This window comes from Triticum aestivum, chromosome 4A, assembly GCF_018294505.1.
Source record: "Triticum aestivum cultivar Chinese Spring chromosome 4A, IWGSC CS RefSeq v2.1, whole genome shotgun sequence".
NCBI classification, from domain to species: Eukaryota; Viridiplantae; Streptophyta; class Magnoliopsida; order Poales; family Poaceae; genus Triticum; species Triticum aestivum.
In genome coordinates this window covers 715,181,726-715,190,979 of record NC_057803.1, presented here as the reverse complement: position 1 = coordinate 715,190,979, position 9,254 = coordinate 715,181,726, and positions in this window count along the sequence as shown.

Genomic DNA, 9,254 nt, shown 5'->3' with positions numbered 1-9,254 from the left:
GAAGAAGAAAGAAGCACGCAATATCGAGCCTCCGCAGATCAACAATGAATGCATCGATAAGGCACTAATCCAACTTACAGGAGTAGTAAAATGTATTCTTGTGGTTCTTGTTTTCTTTAGTCTTGCTTTTCTAGTCAAAATTATCGTTGGAGTTCGTGCAAAACGGAGGTCCATTTGGGGTCGTGCGTTGCAGTTGGCCTTACAAGTGGGACCGCAGTCAAGGAAACTGACTATCGGCAAACCCCCACCTTGCCCGCCGCGCGATGGCTGAGTTAGAGAAACGATGAGGTTGAAGAGATTGCTCTAGCACGGACTCCAAGAAATATGGTGTCAGATGGAAGTCGTGCTGGTGGCGTGTGCCGTACTCCTGGATGTGAATGCTTGTTCTGGCCCATTCCACCCTACTACTCCTACTACTTACTATATAGTACTACTAGTATCGAGGATTCGAGGTGCTGGTTATGTAGTAGAGTACAATATGGCTACAGTAAAAACACCTGCACAACGCGCGAAGCATGTGAAGCTAGTACAAATAGTGTACTACTATTGTTGATTGGCCTCATCCGATAACCTGTTGCAATGCACGTACAATTATGTATTTGGAAAATATTTTTTTGCCTCGTTGCACCCCTCACTCACAGAAGTGACTCGAAAGCCATTCATAAATTTAGTAAGTTTATCACAGGCATATCATTTTATTACATACAACAGGTCATCAACCCACATCGACAAAGAGGATACATCATAAATACTAAAGTTTTCACCACACAACAAATAACAAGCAATGAAATGAACTTCAACTCAAGCATTCCTCGGCGTTGGAAACGCTTGCTTTGAACCACAAGTGATTGTCTGGGACGGGACATCCATTGTCGATCTGGAGACCAACGCAGGACTGATCATCCAGGCTGAAGCGGCCTACTATATCAGTACCAGGGTAGGAACCCACCCAAATGTTTGAGGTATAGACACAGTTGCTTCTCATAAATGGTAGTAACGTTGTGTCAACAACAGTTGGATCGCCTTTCACCATCATTGGATAGTTTTGTCCAAGGAAGGGCAAGTTTTCTCCAAGACTATCAATTCTGTACCAGGGAGAAGGAGTTGGCGCTAGCACACTAGTATCCATCCCGAATACCATGCAATGGGTGTTGGAATAGGTCCGGAGAGTGCGACCATGGGAGACTACACCTGCTTCCTTAGCAGTAACACCATCAGTGGGCTGTATACACACGAGAAGAGGTGATCCATCGGAATTAGTTGCCAGGCGCCAAATAGTATATGGGCTGCTCGTCCTCATGCTCGTGATCATCACCATCATCATCTCCCCCTTGGTTATAAAAATCTTCAAGTATAGTTGGTGGAATGTTCGCAGGACCTTGGAAACACAAGAAGAAGGTTAATTAGTAAAGGGAAACTTGCTAACCCGCATGCATGTGGATGAAATAATTATAATTACGGTGGAAGACAAACATACCGAAACAACGACTCCATGCAAAAACAGGGCCACGAGTGGTGGCAGCAAACACAAGGCCCTCGTATTCAATTGCATCACAGTACTCATCCGTGTACAGATACTGATTTTTGAGCAATATACATCGAGTCAAACCAGCAAGGACGGAAACAAGCTTGTCGAAGATAGCAACAACTTCATAGTTGTTGTAATTCCAAGAGCGGTTGGGAACTCGAGAAATTGCTATCTTCCGTAGAAGACAGTCACCATGATTGTATTTGAACGTGCGTACAATACCGGTGTGCTCAGCCTCTGGGCAGTCTGCTGGGATTTTTGGAAGTGGAACCCGGTCATGAGTGTACACATTCACAAGTTCCCACTCGCAGTTGGACCCAATGTAAACAACCCAATCTCTATTTGCGCCTGCCCAAGCCTTGCCCTCAAGCGATGGCATCTTAACATCATACATATCATTATCCAGCGGCATCAACTTGCATAGGGCGAGGCCTCCGTCGTGACGGCGCCAGTCATCAGGGTCATGGCGAAGAAGGTAAGGGAGATCAAACCGCTCCTTGACTCTTGGGTTCCTTGTAATGATGTTATTAGTTGAGTCAAGAATGGGCTTGAACGAACCTGCCATGCTAGCTGAGGTGATGACGTCGCACTGATCAATGAGTCCCTCCACCACGTTATCTTTCAGATCGGGGCAAGAATAACGGGGTCGTTTTCGTCCTGTTCCCTCCATGGAGAAGATGATTGAACAATGGCAGAAGAAAGGGTGAAGGGCTGAAGGAAAATGGAGGAGGGAGAGGAAGAGCGTGCGACAGCAGTTCCAGATTGAGAGGTAAAGGCGAAGAGTCGGTGGGCGGTTGCCAGTTTGCCATGGTTCTCGAAGGGGCGCCCCGGCCTACACGTCAGTTCGGAAATACTCCTACTACTCGCCATTGTCTCACTTATATGTTGGAATGGCCAGTACTAGTAGTATAAAAAAGATATATATGCTGGAGCTTCAGCGCTTTCTTGCCAAGGGCTGCCCACTTGCTTCTCACACTACCACCCTCTCTCCAGATCTAAAAAAGACGGCCCCTCTCTCCCTCCTCAGGTGGTCACAGATCCGCCGGGGAGGAAAAGAACGTGCAGCGTTAACGCACTCGTCGTCGGCGTGCGAGGTCACGCACTGACGACAAGGCCGTCCTCTCAGACCTAGCGCCCGCGCTGTATGGCCTCCGTCCCCAAGCTCGCTGCCGTAGTGTGTGCGGAGGACGACGACCACGAGCGAAGCCACTTCCCGCCGACCCTAAGGTATGCTACCTCTTTTCGAACCATACCCTTGTTCTATTGCCCCATCTGGCACGTCGTTGCATGTGGATCTTTTTCCACTCCACCATCTATCTATCTATCTATCTATACCTCTATACCTATACTAATTACAGACTCCCTAAAAATTCCCATGTTAATTAGAATTTACAAACCGTTCATCTGGTGGGACCGAGTTATAACGGTGTAGATTATTTTAAAATTTTCCACGTTAATTAGAATATACAAACCGTTCATCTGGTGTGACCGCATTGTAACGGTGTAGATTAATCATTCAATTTTCCGTGCTAATCTAAAATATGAACCATTCATCTGGAAGGGCTGAGTTCTAACGATGTAGATTAATCAAAGAAACTAGAAAATATTGACATACAATCCGCTAATAGAACTGGCAATTATAATAACGTGTGAAGTCCATCTCTCCTCTTTCCTCCCGTAACCCTTCCTTACCTAATACGAGTCTAACTCTTCCAGGAGTGTAAAAAAAAACAAGTCTAGCTCCTCCTCCACGTTAAAAAAAGTGCCCAGTTCCTCCATGGCTCAATCCCATGCCCCATGACTTCCAACACTCGGCACATCCATCCCCTTACGAAGCTGTTGGTGTCCTCAGATCTCCTTCTTCTTTGTGCATCGCTGGAGAAGTCTTTTTTGTCTCGACCTGAAGGTAGATGACAAGACGAGAAGGGTTGGCTCAAGCTCGATCTGGCGATCTTCCGTCGAAGCTACGACGTTGCCCAAAGCTGCCCCCTAATATTTTCTGATGTCCGGCGCTTTTTACCATACAAATATGTAAATAGACCAGGCTAGCACAAGACAGGAGATGCACCTTGATTGATTCCGGTGGCTAGATGCGTACATAGACGATGCATGGACGTATACGGACCGATTCCGGAGGCCTGATGTGTATGCATGTACTGATTGATTCGGCAACTAGCTACAATAAACTCACCAACGTAGGGAGATATACTAGCGAACATCGATTGGTCTAGCGATCTACCGGATACAAGTCTGTGGACGACACTGCCCTAAGCTGCTTCCTGGTATACGCGGATGGCCGGTGCTTTTTACTTGACAAATACTCACATATACCAAGCTAGCATGAGCCAAGAGAAGCACATTTGTTGATTCTGGTGGCTGGATGAGTCTGTAGATGATGCATGCACATACAGGGATTGATTCTGAACTTAGCTATATCGACTAAGCTGGCAGAAGGAAAGAACCTTGATTGATTCCGGTGGCTGGATTCGTACCCACTGATTGCTTTTTGATGTAAAACAATATTGTTTCTCCCTGTTATCTGCTATTGTTGGATTATTAATCTCGAGCTCATTTCGATGTTCCGACGCTATCAGATGTTTAGTCGTATTATGCAATCATTGTGCTCAAAGTGCTTCTAGAAAAAATAGTGTTGTCTGGGCTTTGGTTTTGTTTCATCGTTTGGGATCATGCACACCAGTAGTTCACACTGTGTTGGGAGAGATCCATCATTGGTGATGATGAATAGCAACATCAGGAACATGTACGAGGTGACTAGGAAGTCGTGCTTTGGTTTGGAATTTTATGATGCTAGATACCAACTTAGGTTCATTGCCTAAGCAATCTGTTTTGATTTTGTATGTGTATGATGCACAGGGCCACAGGTTGCACTCCTATATATTATTAGTTCACGCATTCAGATATTGCGTTTCTGTTCTTGAAAACCGTCAAAATATAGTGTTCAGCGCAAATGTAATGGGATATGATCATAAGAAACATATGCTTATAACCCAAAAGTTGTTATATATGGTGCACGCAGATTTTATTGCAACAAGCAAATATTCATATTCATGGGACATAGATACGACCATGTAAAATCATGGCGTGATGGCACTAGACATTTTAGCACAGGATATTAGTCAGTTACAGGATATGCATACATGTCTAAACTCAAATTTCAGCGTGAACTCAGTTTAATATGACGGAAGGTACAATTGAAATTTGTCATATGCATAAAGAAACGACATTTTTCATCACATTACTGAACAAAAGTATATTTATGTAACGTTATTTTCAATTTTCCATTATTGAATATAACTTGCTAAAACTGAGCCCTTATGTGCTCAGTGTAAGACACAAGTTTCAACAATAAACATCACCGCATTAGTAATGTAGACTTGCATGTAAACTTATTTCTGGTACTAATCCCTTTGATGTTTTTCTTTCTATTTACTACTGTATACAACTAAGCCTGCAACCAAATCTGGGAGCAATGTCCTCTCAAGCTCCCGTGCAATTGGTTGTTGTGTGGATTGTTGTTCCTGCGTGGCCTCGGATGTAGCTATACCAGCTTACAACAAAGGAATAGGAAATACGTAGGCCAAAACAAAGCATTTGGTTGATTTGGAAACTATTTGATTGATTTCTTTCACACATGCCTACTATGATTTAGTTAATTTCCTTGCCAGGTCTCTGGCTGCGATTCTTCTATCTAACAACAACAACTATGCCTAAGGGTATCCACGTAGCCGACGGACATATTTATGGGCGGGAACTCAAGGACTTGACCATTATATATTAGTTTAGAGTCTGATATATTTATTTCTACTTACTCTTAATTTATTTATTCTCCTTATAGGAATAAGCAGCGCAGTTTGAAGATCCTTTGTTTTTCTACTACTATGATTTTTAATGTAATTTATAAATTAGAAGCATTACAGTCAAATATTTATTTCCGTGAAGTGCCTCTTTTACCACAGTCCAAGGAAATCTCATGGGAAAGATGTGTCAAAAAGGCTGGTACCATCAGTATCTTACACTTCTGTGTGGTATTACTAATTATAGACACCCTAATTTTTTTGTGTCCAATGGAAACAGTTATTGCCATCTATCAGAAGTTCAGAACATGCCAAGCTATAAGTTAATTTTTTGGACAAACTAAGAAGTTTGATATAACAGAGTTGGGGTTTTGCTTCATAGTGCATATGAGTTGGTGATGTGTAAGTTCTATTAACAGCATAAACTATATTATTTGTCAAAACAAATATAGCAGTGGAAGTGCATTTCTGATTTTGTTTATGGAGTGAATTAAATTAGATTCGTATATATCTATACCTATACTAATTGGCGACTCCCAAGAAATTACCATGTTAATTAAAAATTACGAGCCGTTAATCTGGTGGGACCGAATTATAACGGTGTAGATCTGTTTTTACTTTTTTTTTCCTACAAACTAAAAACATATTTCTTTTTTCCTAACAGTGTAGATCTGTTTTTACTTTTTTTCCTACAGAATAAAAACATATTTGTTTTTTCCTAACAGTGTAGATCTGTTTTTACTCTTTTTTTCCTACAGACTAAAAACATATTTTATTTTTTCTTCTGGCTCAATCTCTTAATATATCTCTAATAGTACTAAAATGTTAATGCTACTTCTGCAATTTTGTAAGCCAGATTTTTGCAAAGTGCATTGGATATGTAGGTAATCTGGGCTAAACTAATGTTGCGATCATCATTCAACTTTTATTACAGCAGAAAAATGGTCCTTATCACATATACAGTACGCACTGGGCAATCATGATTCATGGGCAGCTGATATAGACGATCGTTGATCACAATTGCTTTAGGGAATACATTCTGATGTGGTAGAAAAAATAGACCGTCATATCCTGTTCTTACCGACAGATAATTCCGTATGGAGGGCTAAGCATTCAACATGAATACATAATTTAGTTTCCAGCGTCTATAATTAGTCTTTTAGGCTTTAGTTTCAGTTATTGTCATGGACTGTGCAAACGATTAACAAAATAAAAAACTGCATCAAGCATTACTTTTAAGTTGCGTGAAGCATTTTCAATAAATTTCCTATAACGGGAAAATCATTCATCAGCTAGCTGAAGAAACATCAAACAGGCACCATAACAAGCACAATAAATAACACGAGCTATAGTACGTAGTTCCAAGATATTTTTACAAATACATTTCACCAGAATGTGTTGTGTTTAGCCTTTTCTTAAGCTTCAGAAGGTAATGTTGCATTGAAGTGATAATTCGCAAATTCCACCTTTTTTATATAGTTCTGAAGACCAAATTTAGAAAATTAAACTGGCGGTGAGTTCAATCAGGTGAAAACATTTTTTTCTAACGTGATAGGATGCACAATCTTCTTTGAAGATTTAAAATAACATTTCATGAGGTATCAATCAAGTTTCACATTTTTAATTCATGTTTACTGTTTGCATCGCAGAACCAAATAACCGTGGTGTATATCAATTTTTTGTTTGAAGACAGACTAACAAAAAGTGTTTCCTGCTGATTATAATTCTATTGACCGTAGATATCTAAATTCTATGGTTCAATTTATGAACTTCACCGGGCTAGATATTATTGCTGAAAGTTGATGCTGACACCCAATAAGATCCTCATGGAGCTGCCTTCGCTGAGCATCTAAATAATAAAATTCTGATAGACTCAAACACAAATGGATCTGTATCTTATAAAATATCAGGTGCTAAAGAGTAATTTATCAGTTTACTGTACCTGATACAATTTTTTTTGTTTCTATTCCATTTATGACGGAAGATTGGTCTTTTACCATTTGGTTGATGTTTAATTAAACCGTATCTGAATGCTTTTTGAATATATGTTAGTTCAACTAACATTTTAAATTTCTTTTTTTATATTGTACTGTTTACTATAGTTGTTTCCTTCGAGGAAACAACACCCAGGCACCCATTCAATATTTGTTAGTTTAACCAATATTTCACTTATGCATATTTTGGTACTTTGTGTAGTTTTTCCTCCCAAGAAACAACACCAAGGGAATATATTTTACCCTGTGTACAACAACCTGATTACAACAGTAGAGACTCAAGCTATCTTATTACATGCATGTTTCTTTTTGCACCCTGATGATCTGCCGCATAAAATCCACATGCTATATTTCTTACTGATCATGCCAATCATGGCCTATCAATACAATTTGCTCAACGTCTCTCTCTCTCTCTCTCTCTCTCTCTCTCTCTCTCTCTCTCTCTCTCTCTCTCTCTCTATCTATCTATCTATCTATCTATCTATCTATCTATCTCTCTATCTCTCTAAATGATTTCTTTTGAACCATGCATGGAGACTACATGTAGCATATTAAAGATAGGGGAGAAAAGAAAACACAGGTCCAAGAGCAGTACAACGGATCACCACAACAACAAAGGACAAAAAGTCCTACCAATATCACACGGGATACGAACAAAAGCGCACAACTAAGCCACTTCAACTAGAGTAAACATGAACAACCTAGACTAGCTTAAGCCCATTAACAAGCGTCAGTTTTTAATTGGTTGATGATCCTTTGTAGTGGTAGCGGCATATGCAGAGTCATCAAAAACCCTTCCATTCCCCCGCCATATTCTCGAAACTACCAGTGGCACAAGGGAGTTCAGAGCACTTTCCTTAGAGGCCTGAACCCTCTCGCTGCCTCCTGCCACCAGAGTACCAGACCCTGTGCAGAACAACATGTTGGGGGACGACCTTGCTAAGGTTAGCCCATTGAAGCACCGAGCTCCAAGTGATGGCGACGACAGAAAAAGCCCAAGAAAAATGTTGTATCGTTTCCTTAGAAAGGTTGCAGAAACCACATGATGCAACATGCGAGCAGGGATCATGATCTTGGGAACAAAATGTTAATGTGTCGAGCTCAAAACGGGGAGCTAATGTATCTATGAACTCGATTGTCGAAATGGTTATATATATTGTATTTGGTTGTGTGGAGAAGGTGTGAGATTTGTTGTCAATGAAAAAAGGTAGATTTTGAAATATGTTATAGTGCTAATAGTACGTCATGTCTAAACATGAGGTATGCCCATAACTTTGGACAATTATATACCTTCCCTTAAAGCTTTTCAATGATGAACTTCACTTCATACAATTCAACCAGACACTAATTGAAGAAAAATGTGAATAAGGAACTATTAGAAGGAACACACTTCCTTTTAGTCCTATGTTTCAGCAAGAATCACGTTGTTCAAAATAATAAACATGCATGCAAGTTTCTCCAATATTATTCATACATATTTTTACTTGCTATTTATAATACTTGCTTTGTGATTTTTCATGTAAATATGTACACGGGTTGGCGACTAGTGCTGATTAATTGAACAAATTTTCATGTTCATCGGATGGATTTTTTAAAAGAATCTACAATTTGAGAGCTTTAGACCGTACTATACTACATTATTTATGATTAACTAAAAATAAGAAACTCTCCCATATATTATGAATGGTATATGTTCTTAGAGAAGACAAAAACAACTCTCATTTATATTCCCACCGGAAGAAGGTACGAGCTACAAATCATGTGTAAATGATATTTCTTTATTTCGATGATAATTAGAAGTATATGTGAACGTGCTAACAAAGAGCATATAAATATGCTTCATGAATTATATTTATTTACGCATTCTACTGTGCAATGTATATTTTTTCCAGTTTCATGGTATTCATTAACATTTTC